Source organism: Lepidochelys olivacea (assembly GCF_965140295.1).
Source record: "Lepidochelys olivacea isolate rLepOli2 genome assembly, chromosome: 2".
Classification (NCBI taxonomy): domain Eukaryota; kingdom Metazoa; phylum Chordata; order Testudines; family Cheloniidae; genus Lepidochelys; species Lepidochelys olivacea.
The window spans coordinates 215485274-215498791 of record NC_140412.1 but is presented as its reverse complement, the minus strand read 5'-3'; the positions used below and the strand labels follow the sequence as shown (position 1 = coordinate 215498791).

At 39.3% G+C, this 13518-nt stretch overlaps 1 protein-coding gene across 1 annotated transcript in view; it reads right to left on the bottom strand.

Annotated features, from left to right (window-relative positions):
- Positions 1-13518, bottom strand: part of MEOX2 (mesenchyme homeobox 2) — a 70291-nt gene that overhangs the window by 18299 nt on the left and 38474 nt on the right. The gene's annotated exons all lie outside the window — the stretch shown is intronic.

Genomic DNA, 13518 nt, shown 5'->3' with positions numbered 1-13518 from the left:
TTATCATCAATGGGCTTTGAACCAGGCCCCATTTGAATAAGTGCTATGATCTGATTGTTGACGTTCCTAAAGTTTTGTCCCATAAAATGTCTTTTGCTCTATCTTTTTCAAATCTGGGCATGTCACAATACCTGCAAGTTCAACATTAGTAGGCGTGCAGCATAAGAATCATTTGTGAACTCCTGGCCTCATGAACCATCTCAAAAATGTTACAGATACATTCACACTTCAGCCACTGATTTAAATAGAAACCTGCATCAATTTCCAACTGGACAGACACATAAGGAGTCTCTCTCTGACGTTCTAGGTCAGATGAGTCATTAGCATGCTTGAAATAGCCTACCAGACCACTGAGCCTAATAACAAAACTATTAACAATTATGCAGGTTTGGAAGAGTAGAATGAGAGTAGGTTTGGGGTCAGTATTACCCTGTTGCTTGAAAAAAAAAAATCAGTGGCTTTTGTGCAAAAATTAGTGAGAAATCTTAATGAATGATTCAATGCTACAGTCACAGGTTTATGCTGCCACAGGTTATAGCTTCAAATCCCAATGGAGTAATTTAAAGAACAAAACCAAACCCAATATCAGTGATGATATGGTGGTGGCCAGGATATAAGAATGTAAACTGAATAGGGGGAAATGTTTTTATTTGATGCAAAATATAAATTTCCAGTACCTCATTATGGATGAGACTGTGTCCTGTCCCTGTGCAGTTGAGAAGGTGAGAGTAGAATGGAGAGAGGTAAAAAACAGCCTTCTCCCACTGCTCCACTGAAAGCAAAAGAGCTGGACAAAAAACTTAAGTCCCCTGTTCTCAGGGGAGCACAGCTCCTTCCTAATAATCTAGGGTGCAAATTACCTCAAAAATGGCAGGAAGGAACCTGAGTCATGCTCCCCTCTTCCTTCTGTACTAGCCTGCAGAGTGTGTTGCATCAGCCAATTGGGGGAGCCACCAGGAAGCATAATTCTCCCCAAAATTTTCAGCATGCTGGCATGCACACTGCATTTCCTTCTTGGAATTGCTCCTCAGCTGCTGCAGCTCTGCCTCACCCCAATTCAGGTCCATGTGTAATTTACAAATCTCATTCCATATACTTGAATCCTTATACGAGCATTCTCCATGTATCCCTTTAGATGGAAGCCTAAATCATCTTTTTAGGATTATAAGTGATAGTTACACTTAGAATCATAGAAATGTAGGACTGGAAGGGACCTCAAGAGGTCACTTAGTCCAGTCCCCTGCACTCATGGCAGCACTAAGTATTATCTAGACCATCCCTAACAGATGTTTGCCTAACCTGCTCTTAAAGATCTCCAATAATGGAGATTCCACAACCTCCAATTTTTCCAGTGCTTAACCACCTGACAGTTAGGAAGTTTTTCGTAATATCCGACCTAAACTGCCCTTGCTGCAATTTAAGCCCATTGTTTCTTGTCCTATCCTCAGAGGTTAAGGAAAAAAATTTCTCCCTCTTCCTTGTAACAACCTTTTATGTACTTGAAAACTGTTATGTCCCTCTCAGTTTTCTCTTCTTCAGGACCAATATTTTCAATCTTCCCTCATAGGTCATGTTTTCTAGACCTTTACTCATTTTTGTTGCTCTTCTCTGGACTTTCTCAAATTTTCTGAAATGTGGCACTCAGAACTGGACACAATACTCCAGTTGAGGCCTAATCAGCGTGGAGTAGAGCAGAAGGATTACTTCTTGTGTCTTGCTTACACCACTCCTGCTAATATATCCCAGACTGATGTTTGCTTCTTTTTCCAACAGTGTTACGCTGTTGACTAATATTTAGCTTGTGATTCACTATGACCTCCAGATCCCTTTCTGCAGTACTCCTTCCTAGGCCATCATTTCCCATTTTGCAGGTATGCAACTGATTGTTCCTTCCTAAGTGGAGTACTTTGCATTTGTCCTTATTGAATTTTGTCCTATTTACTTCAGGCCATTTCTCCAGCTTGTCCAGATCGCTTTGAATTTTAATCCTACTCTCCAAAGCACTTACAGCCCCTCCCAGCTTGATATTGTCCAGAAACTTTGTAAGTGTATTCTCTATGCCATTATCTAAATCATTGATGAAGATACTGAACGGAACTGGACCCAGAACTAATCCTTGTGGGACCCCACTTGATATGCTCTTCCAGCTTGAGTCTGAACCACTGATGATTACTCTCTGGGAACAGTTTTGCAACCAGTTATGCACCCACTTTATAGTAGCTCCATCAAGGTTGTATTTCCCTAGTTTGTTTATGAGAAGGTCATGAGAGGCAGTATCAAAACCCTTACTGAAGTCAAGATATGAAACATCTACCACTTCCTCTCTATCCAGAAGGCTTGTTACCCTGCCAAAGAAAGCTATTGCGTTGGTTTAACATGATTTGTTCTTGGCAAATCCATGCTGAGACTGTTACTTATCACCTTATTCTCTTCTAGGTATTTGCAAATTGATTTCTTAATTATTTGCTCCATTATCTTTGCAGGTATGGAAGTTAAGCTGACTGGTCTGTAGTTCACCGGCTTGTCCTTATTTTCCTTTTTATAGATTGGCACTATATTTGCTTTTTTCCAGTCCTCTGGAATCTCTCCCGTCTTCCATGACTTTTAGAAGATAATCGCTAATACCTCAGATACTTTCTCAGTCAGCTCCTTGAGTATTCTAGGATGAATTTCATCAGGCCTTGGTGACTTGAAGACATCTTGCACAGGCATGAACTCTTTCCTAATATAGCTCTGAACATACATTGATCCTACATGAACCGCAGCAATGTTGTTCATAAGGTTGATAACCACAATGGTAGTTTGATTTTGGAGTATTTAAGCACTGCTTCATGCTTTAGTATTAAACACTGAGGATTGGTCTATACTAGAAAATTTATACTGATATAACGATATCAGTGGCAGGGTGTCATGTTTTTATGGATGCAGTTATAAGGCACCTTTATATCCATATAACTGTGGTTATATTAGGGCTTTTACCAGTATAGCTTATTTCAGTCCTGAACCAGAAGAAGTTATACAGATATATGCATTTTTACACTGGTACGACTATGTCCACAGTAGGTGGGTTTTGGCACTTTAACTCTACCAGTATAGTTAAAATGGCAAAATTTCCAATATAGAGAAGCCTTAATTTAAGGCAGTTAATAGTGACTTCCTGCAGACGGGGCAATGCTCAGGATGTAAAGGCCATAAACAAGGAGGTCTTTTCATCTTGATTCATGAAGTATGTCTCCCAATTATGGTAAAAGGAATATTCTGAGGAGAGAGAGAGAGGGAGAGGAGAGGAGAGGAGAGAAGACAGCTCCAGGTATGCATACATATTAATCAGTAGAAGAATAATTTTGATTAAAATCCTTTGAATAACACTGAGTTCCTGTGAAAAAAAATCCCTCCCCTTCTACGTGGCATGAGCTCTAAGATTAGACACATTCATCATTCTGTCAAAGTCTCTAAGACTTTTTTGATCTGAGAAGTATGCTTCATAGTACCACCTACAGTTAAGCAGAAAGTAACGCTTGGTGCCATGGCAATTGGGAAAGACACTGATGGCAATTCTTTACTGCAAGCATATGGATCATCACAGAGAACAGTAAATGAACTAAGAATGCAGTACAACCTTAATGATAAAAAAAATACATCTCAGTGAGACAAGTCATCCTTTGGATAATGGTATTTGTAGGTCAAAGTCAAAACTTTAGGTTTTAAACTTGTGAAAGTCAGGAATTCAGAATCTAAATCCCAAGCCCCTAGGATACTGGTGCACAAAGAGGCAAATGTAACTGTCACACAAGCACATAAGAAGTATTTCTCCTAATCATGCTTGCTAGCATACAGCCTGAATGGTGAGTTTAGAACAGCCAGTAACATTACCTGTTTTAGCCATTTCCTGTGTGAAACTAAAGTTGCTGGGGCAATTTGTTATTTAGACGTTCCTACCATTACTGGATACTAGTAAATGTCACACTGTACATTTTTGAGAGCAGTAGTTCTGTCAGCAGTATGTTTTCATTGGCAGATTGGCACACTGGTAAAGTCTGCATTTTTGTGAGGGTTTTTTTTTTGTTTTGTTTTGTTTTTGGCCTCTCACAGAGAGCTGATGTCATTGAGGGTTCAGTGTTTGGTAAAGCATGCTTTAACTGGCCTTCACACTGGAAGCATCCAACATGGCTTGCAAATCAATGCCTGTGTTTCAAGGATTGTCATTCACCCCTTTCTTTGCCTCTAGAGTCTGGACTGTCTTGTTTGGTGACTCTTCATGCACACGCTGATTGCTAGAGCACAGTCTAAGCTTGTTTACATTTCATATAATGACAGTTATAGTTATCTACCAGTAGAGCACCTTAAATTAATTTGCTTGGCTGCAGTACTAGCAGCAAAACTATTGCATCTTAAGGGAGAATTCAAATCACTTTTGCCACAGCTACTACAGCTACTGGGGGCTTTGGCTGCTTAGGGTTTCCTATGGTGCTTATCACAGTAATCTTTAGGTGCTAGAGTCATACATTCTGGAGCTGAGAGATTAAATTAATTTTTCTTTGTACTCGTTGCTAGTAGCCATAAGAATGTTCAGTGAATACAAGGAAGGACCCTATCATGAACTTCTAGTTGCTAGTCTTTTCATTGTGCCAACATTTACCCTTTTCATGTCACTGGAAATGCTGAGAAAACTCAGACTAAGTAATAATTTGTTATCAACAATTTGACTGAATTAGTTCATCTTTGTATATTTCCTGATGAATCTCTGATTTCTTAAACACAGACATGAGAAAAATGTTAAATTGTGTTTATTTTAAACATTTAGATCTTCTATAGCACCATGTGATGGTCAAAGAACCTTGAGAAAAAACACATGATAAATACAAATACAACTAAATGCTAAAATTGGAAAAGTACACAGAAACGTTAGACACCAAGCACACTCCTCTTAGTAACTACGTTTACACAACAGAATGATTAAACTTCTAGGGACTCTGTTGAAACAAAAGTTTGGACATCACTCAAGTTTCAAATCCAACATCAACTAACTGTATTGCTTGGTTTCAGAGTAACAGCCGTGTTAGTCTGTATTCGCAAAAAGAAAAGGAGTACTTGTGGCACCTTAGAGACTAACCAATTTATTAGAGCATAAGCTTTCGTGAGCTACAGCTCACTTCATCAGATGCATATCGTGGAAACTGCAGCAGACTTTATATATACAGAGAGAATATGAACCAATACCTCCTCCCACCCCACTGTCCTGCTGGTAATAGCTTATCTAAAGTGATCATCAGGTGGGCCATTTCCAGCACAAATCCAGGTTTTCTCCAGAATCCAAATCCAGAAAACCTGGATTTGTGCTGGAAATGGCCCACCTGATGATCACTTTAGATAAGCTATTACCAGCAGGACAGTGGGGTGGGAGGAGGTATTGGTTCATATTCTCTCTGTATATATAAAGTCTGCTGCAGTTTCCACGATATGCATCTGATGAAGTGAGCTGTAGCTCACGAAAGCTTATGCTCTAATAAATTGGTTAGTCTCTAAGGTGCCACAAGTACTCCTTTTCTTTTAACTGTATTGCTTGATTCTGAAATTTAGTTAGTTAAATGCCCACAAGGTGTATATCAGTGTGTTTATTTACAAGTAGTTTAAGATAATTACACAGCATAGTAATTATGCTGGCAAAGAGTGAGTCAATGGGGTTCTGCGTAGCATTTTAAGGCATCTAAAAAATAAATACTCAAAAATCAGGCATCAAAAATCCAGAAAGTGTGGTGGATTTAGAAGGTGTCATGTCAATTATAAACTCCTACAGACCTTTGATTTTCTCTCTGCTTCAGTGCTTTTTATTGTGGTTTGTGCACAAATCTCTTTTTCTCCCTATTCATTTCAGGCTACTCAGAATTATGTTTTTTGGACTTGGTACTAATATAAACTTTGTTTTTTTAATTTCCATAGTAGTAAATCTAGGGGTGTTTTTTTCTGGAATGCTTCTTTTTTAACAGTCTCTAAAAAGGCAAGATTGGGAGATCCCATCTTTTTTGTTACCTTAAGGACTATGTTCATATCACCTGACTGGTTTCTCTTTGGTGGAAAATGGGTGGGAAACTTGGAAGAGATTTTTGGCAGATTTCATGTAGCTTACATCTGTTTTGCAGCTGTTGCAATTGAGGCAAAAAAAAACCAAAAACCACACAACCACCCACCCTCAGTTTTCTTTTACTGGCTAGAACCTATGCCAAATGGTAGGTGTAAAGGCAGAGAACAAAGTCTAGTGGGAACCTAAATTACACTCCCTTCCCCCCAAAAAACACAAAATATTTACATCTGGTCCATAACACATTACGTAAAACACAGTAATCTACATTGTGCGTCGTCCCCACCCTCAAACTCAGGCATACATTCAGAAAATGTAGGCCAGTATTCAGATACTGGTTGGTGGACAATCTTTCTTTTGTAAACCTTTGCTCTTTGGGACTATGCTAATACAAATAGTCTGACACGATTGTGAAACATACAAATGACCCTCGCAGGATTGTTCTGTCTGCTTTTTAGAACTCTCGGTCTATAATTTCACCCAGTACAGTAAGATGTGCTGGTTCACTGGTGGCAGAATGTACTATCTGGAAAAATATCATTAAGGCAAGACTGATTGTACAGCGGGTTACCTGAGGGTAGGAATGTTACCTTGGTTAAATTATTAGTATATTGTTTAACAAAGTCTGGAAAAAAGGTTATGAAAGACCATCTCCATCTGTGCTACTCTGACACAAAAGTTAGCTTTCTATTTTACTCTAAAGAAACATTGTTGTCAACCTCATTCTTATGGTACTACCAAAATTCCTGTATCTCTTCCCAGCACCGTTACATCAGTGAAATAAACAGTCATGCCACATATACTTTAGACCCTGGTAAAAATGGAGTAATGCAGTGGTAAATCTGCCCCACAGTATGTAGAAAGCATATGAATTCCCTGCTGGCAATTTCTTCTCCATGAATAGCACCCACCTTGATATCTTTGCTTTTGAGGCGTAACTGAAAGAAGGCCACTAACACAAGAACAAATATTTACTTTGTGCCACATTATTTATTTACTGCACTCCACCAGCATGCTCAACCCAGCAGTAATGTAAAAAGATCCTGTTCTAAAGAGGACAAAGTCAAAATCATATGTAAAAACATGAAAAGTGTCCACCCTTTGCTTGGCTTCTTTCAGCAAGTGGCCAAACCCTGGCTTTATGGACGGAAGTGGACTTTCTGCTAGTATTTGCAATACAAAAAAATTCTGCATGCAAGAAAAATCAAAATAAATAAAACTGCTGGTTTTTCATTAGAGGTTTCATAGATAGTTGCCTGGTTAGCTAGGGTCAGATTGTGATATCGATACTCACACTGAGTAGTGTGTTATTTCATGAGTAATCCCATTGACTTCAGTGGGACAACCCAAGGAGAAATGTACTTACTATTCAACGGGAAAAAGGCCCATCAGAATTTGGCCCCTAAAATTTTCTTTTTAAGGGCTGGATTGTGTAACTCTTATTCATATTGATGAGCATCTACTCCTGCAACTAGTCTCATTGAAATTTGTGGGCTCTCTGATGTGACAAAGCGCTTGCCAACACAAAAATTGCACAGTCTATTCCCACATGTATATTTCATTGTAACTTTATTGTGATGTTGTATAAACCAAATACTCTTAATTGCATACTTTCTTATAATGGTCTTCAAGTGCTTGTAGAGTGCAACTACTACACACTGTTTACTTTAAAATGGAGCAATCTATACAAATATCTTATCATGACAATCTTGTTACTTCATAGTGACTTAACATTGCATGAAGCAGTGTTTCTTTCTAGCTTAATTCCTCCACAGTCACTTAAACCACTATCCTGTAAACAAAAGCTTTATAGATTCTGAACATCAACAGGACTCTACAGTGGTATGTTGTTCAGTGCCAAATACCTATTACTTTTTTCTAAGACATTAATTGAATAAAACTAAATGAAAATTTAATTTGTCTCCTTGATAAATAGCTTCAAAAATAATAAAATTGAAATACATTTTTCTTCCCCTAACAAATGTAAAGGACTGCACATTTTAGTGGCAGGGTTTTTTTTGTTTTTGTTTTTTTAACCACACACTGCATGGCCTGACCACTTCTGATATTTTAGCTTTGTATAGTCCCTGTCTACACAATAATATGAAATGCCCTAATTTTTCAGTGTACAAGCAAAACATTGGCATATAGTCCCAGTTTAGACCCTATTGTTTTGCCAGTGACTACAATAGGAGCGGAACTGGGCTGACAGTTTCTGGTTGCATTATTTACACCATATGGGACGGCACGCAAAAGTGTAGAATGGAAAGCGTAGGAGGTATGAGCTCTTGTATGAGTTTTAAATAAAGGGCTAAACCATGCAAAAGCTGATGGGTAAACCATTAGTTGCCCAGCAAACTGTCCCACTTTCCTATTGCAAGCAGGATTACCAAATCCTGCTATATCTCTGAATCTTGAGATACTAATTTAAAAACAAGCAAGCAACTTGCCTTCCTTTCGAATACGTCCACTCTATAGATTAACAACTCATACTCTAACCTGGTGTAAAACAGTGTGGCTTCACTGAAGTTAATGGAGTTGCACTGATTTATATTGCTGTGTACAGGCAGTACAGATTAGCTTATCCGAGAGCACCATAAAAAGTACAGAGTCTTAAACTGGTCAATAATACTGAAGATGTTGCTGGAGCAGCAATTTACCACAGACACTTACCGAATTCTTCTTTGAAATATTTGAAAAAAAAAAACGGCTCCTCCTCCATTACCATAATTCACAACCCTGCATGTGAAAATGGGCAGATCTGCACAGTAGCATTTGTAGGATGTCAAAATTACACAAAATCTTCTTGTCATAGTAATGAAAGCAAACACTGATTGGCTTATTGAGTTAATGTTTTCTAAACCAGCCTGTGACAATTTACAATTTAAAAGACAGCCTCATATCCCCTCTCAATAAAACCGTAGATTGACTCAGCAAAACATGGATATTTGGAAACATACTATAAACTGCCCTATGCCATTATCTACCTTCCATGGCTACCAACATTTTTCGTTATTACTGCCTCCTGAAAGTGGCAGTCCACGAATTACGTTACAGTGTTGGAAACACTGATTCACTACTATTGTGATGTCTCGGCTTTTTGGAGTACCTGCAGTACCTATGTGGAATGGGTGTATTTCTGTAAGTTCAAATTATCCACCCAGCCACATCTGTATATCACATATATTTGGTGTGGCCAAACTGTTGCTTGTGAGCTACATGCGGCTTTTTTACAGTTATAGTGTGGCTTGTGGAGCCCCCACAAACTCCCCCCTATTCTCCACCCACCAGACTTGAGGGTGGGGGAGCTCAGGGTTTCTGTCCTGTGACAGGATGGTGGAATTAGAGGCTTCTGCCACATGGGGAGGGGGGTGGTCTTGGGGCTTTAGACCTGCGTCCCGGTAGGGGCCGCCCTGCAGGGCGGGTTGTGTGTGTCTTTCGGCTCTCGAACTTCTGAAGATTATCGTATGTGGCTCGGTGGGTCAGTAAATGTTTTTATCTATTGCTTAAATCCTGCAAACACTAAAGCCTGTGCATGCGTAACCCGGGCCTGCTTGGTGTGGCACTCTGTCCCCCTCCAGTGGCACCTAGCCCAGCTAGTGATTGATGAGTCTGCTACAGCCTTGGCTAAGAGCCATGTGACTTTTAGCTCATGCGGTAGAGGCTCATGCATTTAACTCCAGAGGTCCCAGATTCAATCCCGCGCACTGAGGACCAGGATCTGTTGGCATTACACATGACTTAAATCATGTGAGGAGCTCCACTGAAGTCAATTGGATTACTCACACGAGTGACATTACACAAGCTTAACTGTTTGCAGGACTGGCGTTGATATTTGAAAAGTCTTGTAAATTAATGGAAACATGTAGTTTGATTCTAAAGGTTCTCTCTCCCTCTCTTTTAAACGCAGTGTGGACTGCATCTTAATAGGGAGATTGTATAGTGGAACCTCTAACCGTCATTTGGGATTGTGCGGACAACATTCCTCCCATTGACCATTGTATAATGTCTGAGTCTCTGTGGAGATTGTTGATATTAAGATCATATTTATTTTTAGTGTTAGTTGTCTTTAAAGTCATTTTAGCAGCTGGAAATAAGGAAAGCTAGTACTATGTAACCAATCATCTCTCCACCGTCAACCGGCAAGTCCTAATGAGTAAGGATTGGTCTAGCAGTGTATGTGAAATAAGAAAGGTTTACTTAGGTGCATATGAAAGGCTGCACATGAAAGAATCATAGAATCATAGAATATCAGAGTTGGAAGGGACCTCAGGAGGTCATCTAGTCCAACCCCCTGCTCAAAGCAGGACCAGTCCCCAATTTTTGCCCCAGATCCCTAAATGGCCCCCTCAAGGTTTGAACTCACAACCCTGGGTTTAGCAGGCCAATGCTCAAACCACTGAGCTATCCCTCCCCCCCCACTGAGCTATCCCTCCCCCCATAAGACTTCCATAAGACAGACACATGACATAACTTAGTTCTACAAAACATATATGAAGTAGAAAGATTTAAAAAATAATTCTAAGTATACAAACCCTTTACCATTTTCTATTAGGAACAGCTTCCTACTTAAAAACAAAATTACAGTGTATTTTACTGACGCTTCCTCTGAATAAACAAAAAAGATTTCTAAAGGGAGAAAATTATAGTTAAAATAGTATTTTCAATTATTTAAAGAACCAAAACATAAGGGAATGAAGGAAGATATAAACTATACAAACACGATAACTGTATCCTGTTTTATACTTCTTTGTACCAACACTTGCATTTTTTTGCTATATTTATTGAGAATCTAAGGTTTACATTATGCAAAGTATGAAGAAGGTTAAAACTGATTTTCCCTTATGGTGAATTTCTGGAACCAGTTCAAATCTTGCATTTCTTATTGTTTTTATTTATTTTAGACACACACACACACACACACACACACAGCAAAGGGATCTGTGTGAGCAAATCCTTATGCCCCTCCATCAAGTCCCACTGAAATCACTGAGACTCCGTGGGGCATAAGGAAATTCACTATCTGCAGGATCAGAAGCTTCTAGTGTGTGCATCACTTTGACAGCTGGTATCTAGGAAATGGGCTTGCATGAAATCTTCATCTCCAAGCTTAGAGGCAGGATACAAGTTAGCCAGGCAGCTATCCTACTGCTGCAGCTCATAGCAAAGGCTGCAACCTGCTGCATTCATCTACTCAGGGTTTGTGGCCAGTTCATGGTCCTACTGACTAGTCTCCAGGCCTGTCCACACTCTATGCTCCTGCAGAGTTTTGACAAGAAGCTGAACTTCATGGCATGCAGGAGGGTTTGGAGCACCCCTGAGTCCCATCACTAAACAGCGAGTATACAAGATACTGTTTGCTATGCAAAGGGGATACTTCCATTTCACCTTGAAAGGAGATTGGAAATGAAGAGGGGTACAGTGACCCCAAAGATTAGCCACACCTCACTAGACAAATGCAGCTGGTGCAGAAATGGAGATGGATGGATGAGAGAGTGACCCCCTTTAGTCTTCAGAGCAAAAAAATCTGGTGAGATCTCTTTGCAGGAGCCATACCAGCACTCTAAGGATCCTACCTCACTCTCTGTATATTTAGGGAGTCAGACTTTTCTCCAGCATGGCTTGTGGAGACTCTAGGGTACTATGAACCATAGGGAGAGGTCTGGTCCCAGTTTAGAAAGAGAACAAAGTGTACGCTGCATAGAACTTGTTTACAAGATCGCTCCTTCCTCTCAGCAAATCCACATCTCCCTGATGGAAAGCTGGGTTTTATTTTTTTCCATTTTGGGCTCACACAGCAGACAGACCTTGGTCCTGATAAAAATCCTACTGAGCAGCCAACATATGCTGTGGTCTGGGACTTGTGTTTGACAAAAGACCACATATTTTTCTTTTCAGAGGGAAGGGACCTAAACTGTTCACATAATAGAAAGTGAATTGTATAAATGTTATACTTCAGTCAGTGAGCTACATGATAATGTACTTTCCCCCCCCCCCACAATAGTAGGTAGATTAGCGTCTGTATACTAGCCAAAAACACAGTTCAGATCATTTCATTTTATATAAACTCTAGCAATCTGAATTTCTCTTGTAACTTCAGTTAGTTAATATATTGCCAGCAACAATTACAGAGCTTAAGACAGGGAGTAGGGAAAAAAGTGCTGCACAGACTCCCACCTGATGGCATGACGTTCGGTATAGACCGAATACAGGGCAGTGCAGTGAAAAGAAAAGATTGTCAGCAGGCACTTTGAATGGGCATTTTATGCTCACAAATGGTGAAATCACAAGTGAATTATGTTGGTCATTCCAAATGAGTGCCAGTAAAAATTTATACACCGCCATCCCATCACGTATTCCATACATTTTACATTAAAAAAAAATCTGACATATTTTTAAAGTTTTATTGGAACTATTTTTCATAATATTTCATCTGCCAAGTCAGGTTGCCTTACTATTAAGAGTCCAAAGTACAGTTGGAAAAAGGAAGAAGTTATGACCAATCCATTTTAGAAACCTCTAAAAATTACCTAACCTGCCCTCTTGCTGTATATAAGTGGCCAAGAGTTTGAACTCCAGTATCTTGGAAAATAAAAGGGCTTTAAGCAAGTGTTGCGTAATTCATTGAAAATCTAGGAACCTCCACTTTCCAATGGCATAAAGCTCTCATGCTGAATCCTGTTAGTTGGGAACTATCAGATCTTATGGGTGGGATTTTCATAGTCCAAGAGCAAAACACATGCATCTTCAGGGCCACTGTGTGTGCAAATTGGGTAACTGTGCATGTAACCTATCCTTTATATATGCATTCACCCCAGTTATTCAGTTTCCAAATGCCAAAGTGGCAAATTTACCCATAGTTTCATTTTTCCACATACAATTGGACTTCTATCTTTTGGAAGTTCGGGGGGGAAGTTTGGCCTCTAGCAACCTGATTCTAAGCTTACTAATGTCAATAGCTTTAGAACAAGACTGAAAGTGTCGTATCCTCTCTTATTGAGTGCTGTATATAAATGTATGGTATATAACAAGATAGTAAGAAGGCGAATACATATTGTAATAATTTTAGATCACATTCATACACCAGATTGTACTACACAATGCATAAACACCATAATAAGCAGACTTGAAACAATATCATTTTTGCTAATTCCAGAACATGGACCAAATTCTGCTCTGATGTAAATCTGGAGCAATTCCAATAACTTCAGTGAAACTATTCCTGAATTGCACCAGTGTAAGAGGTAAAATTTGGTCCTCCGTTTGTTACAAATCCTGGTTTGCTTTCTGTAGGACTATGAGTGTGGTCTTGTGTTGAGTAAAATAGGTATTTTCTTAGGCTCTTATTAAGCAGCGTTTTCCTCAAAAATCTATATTTCTAACAGGCTTAGATCTTGTTGAATTTCAAGTTTGCTTTTTTATTTTTTTTTATTGTAAAC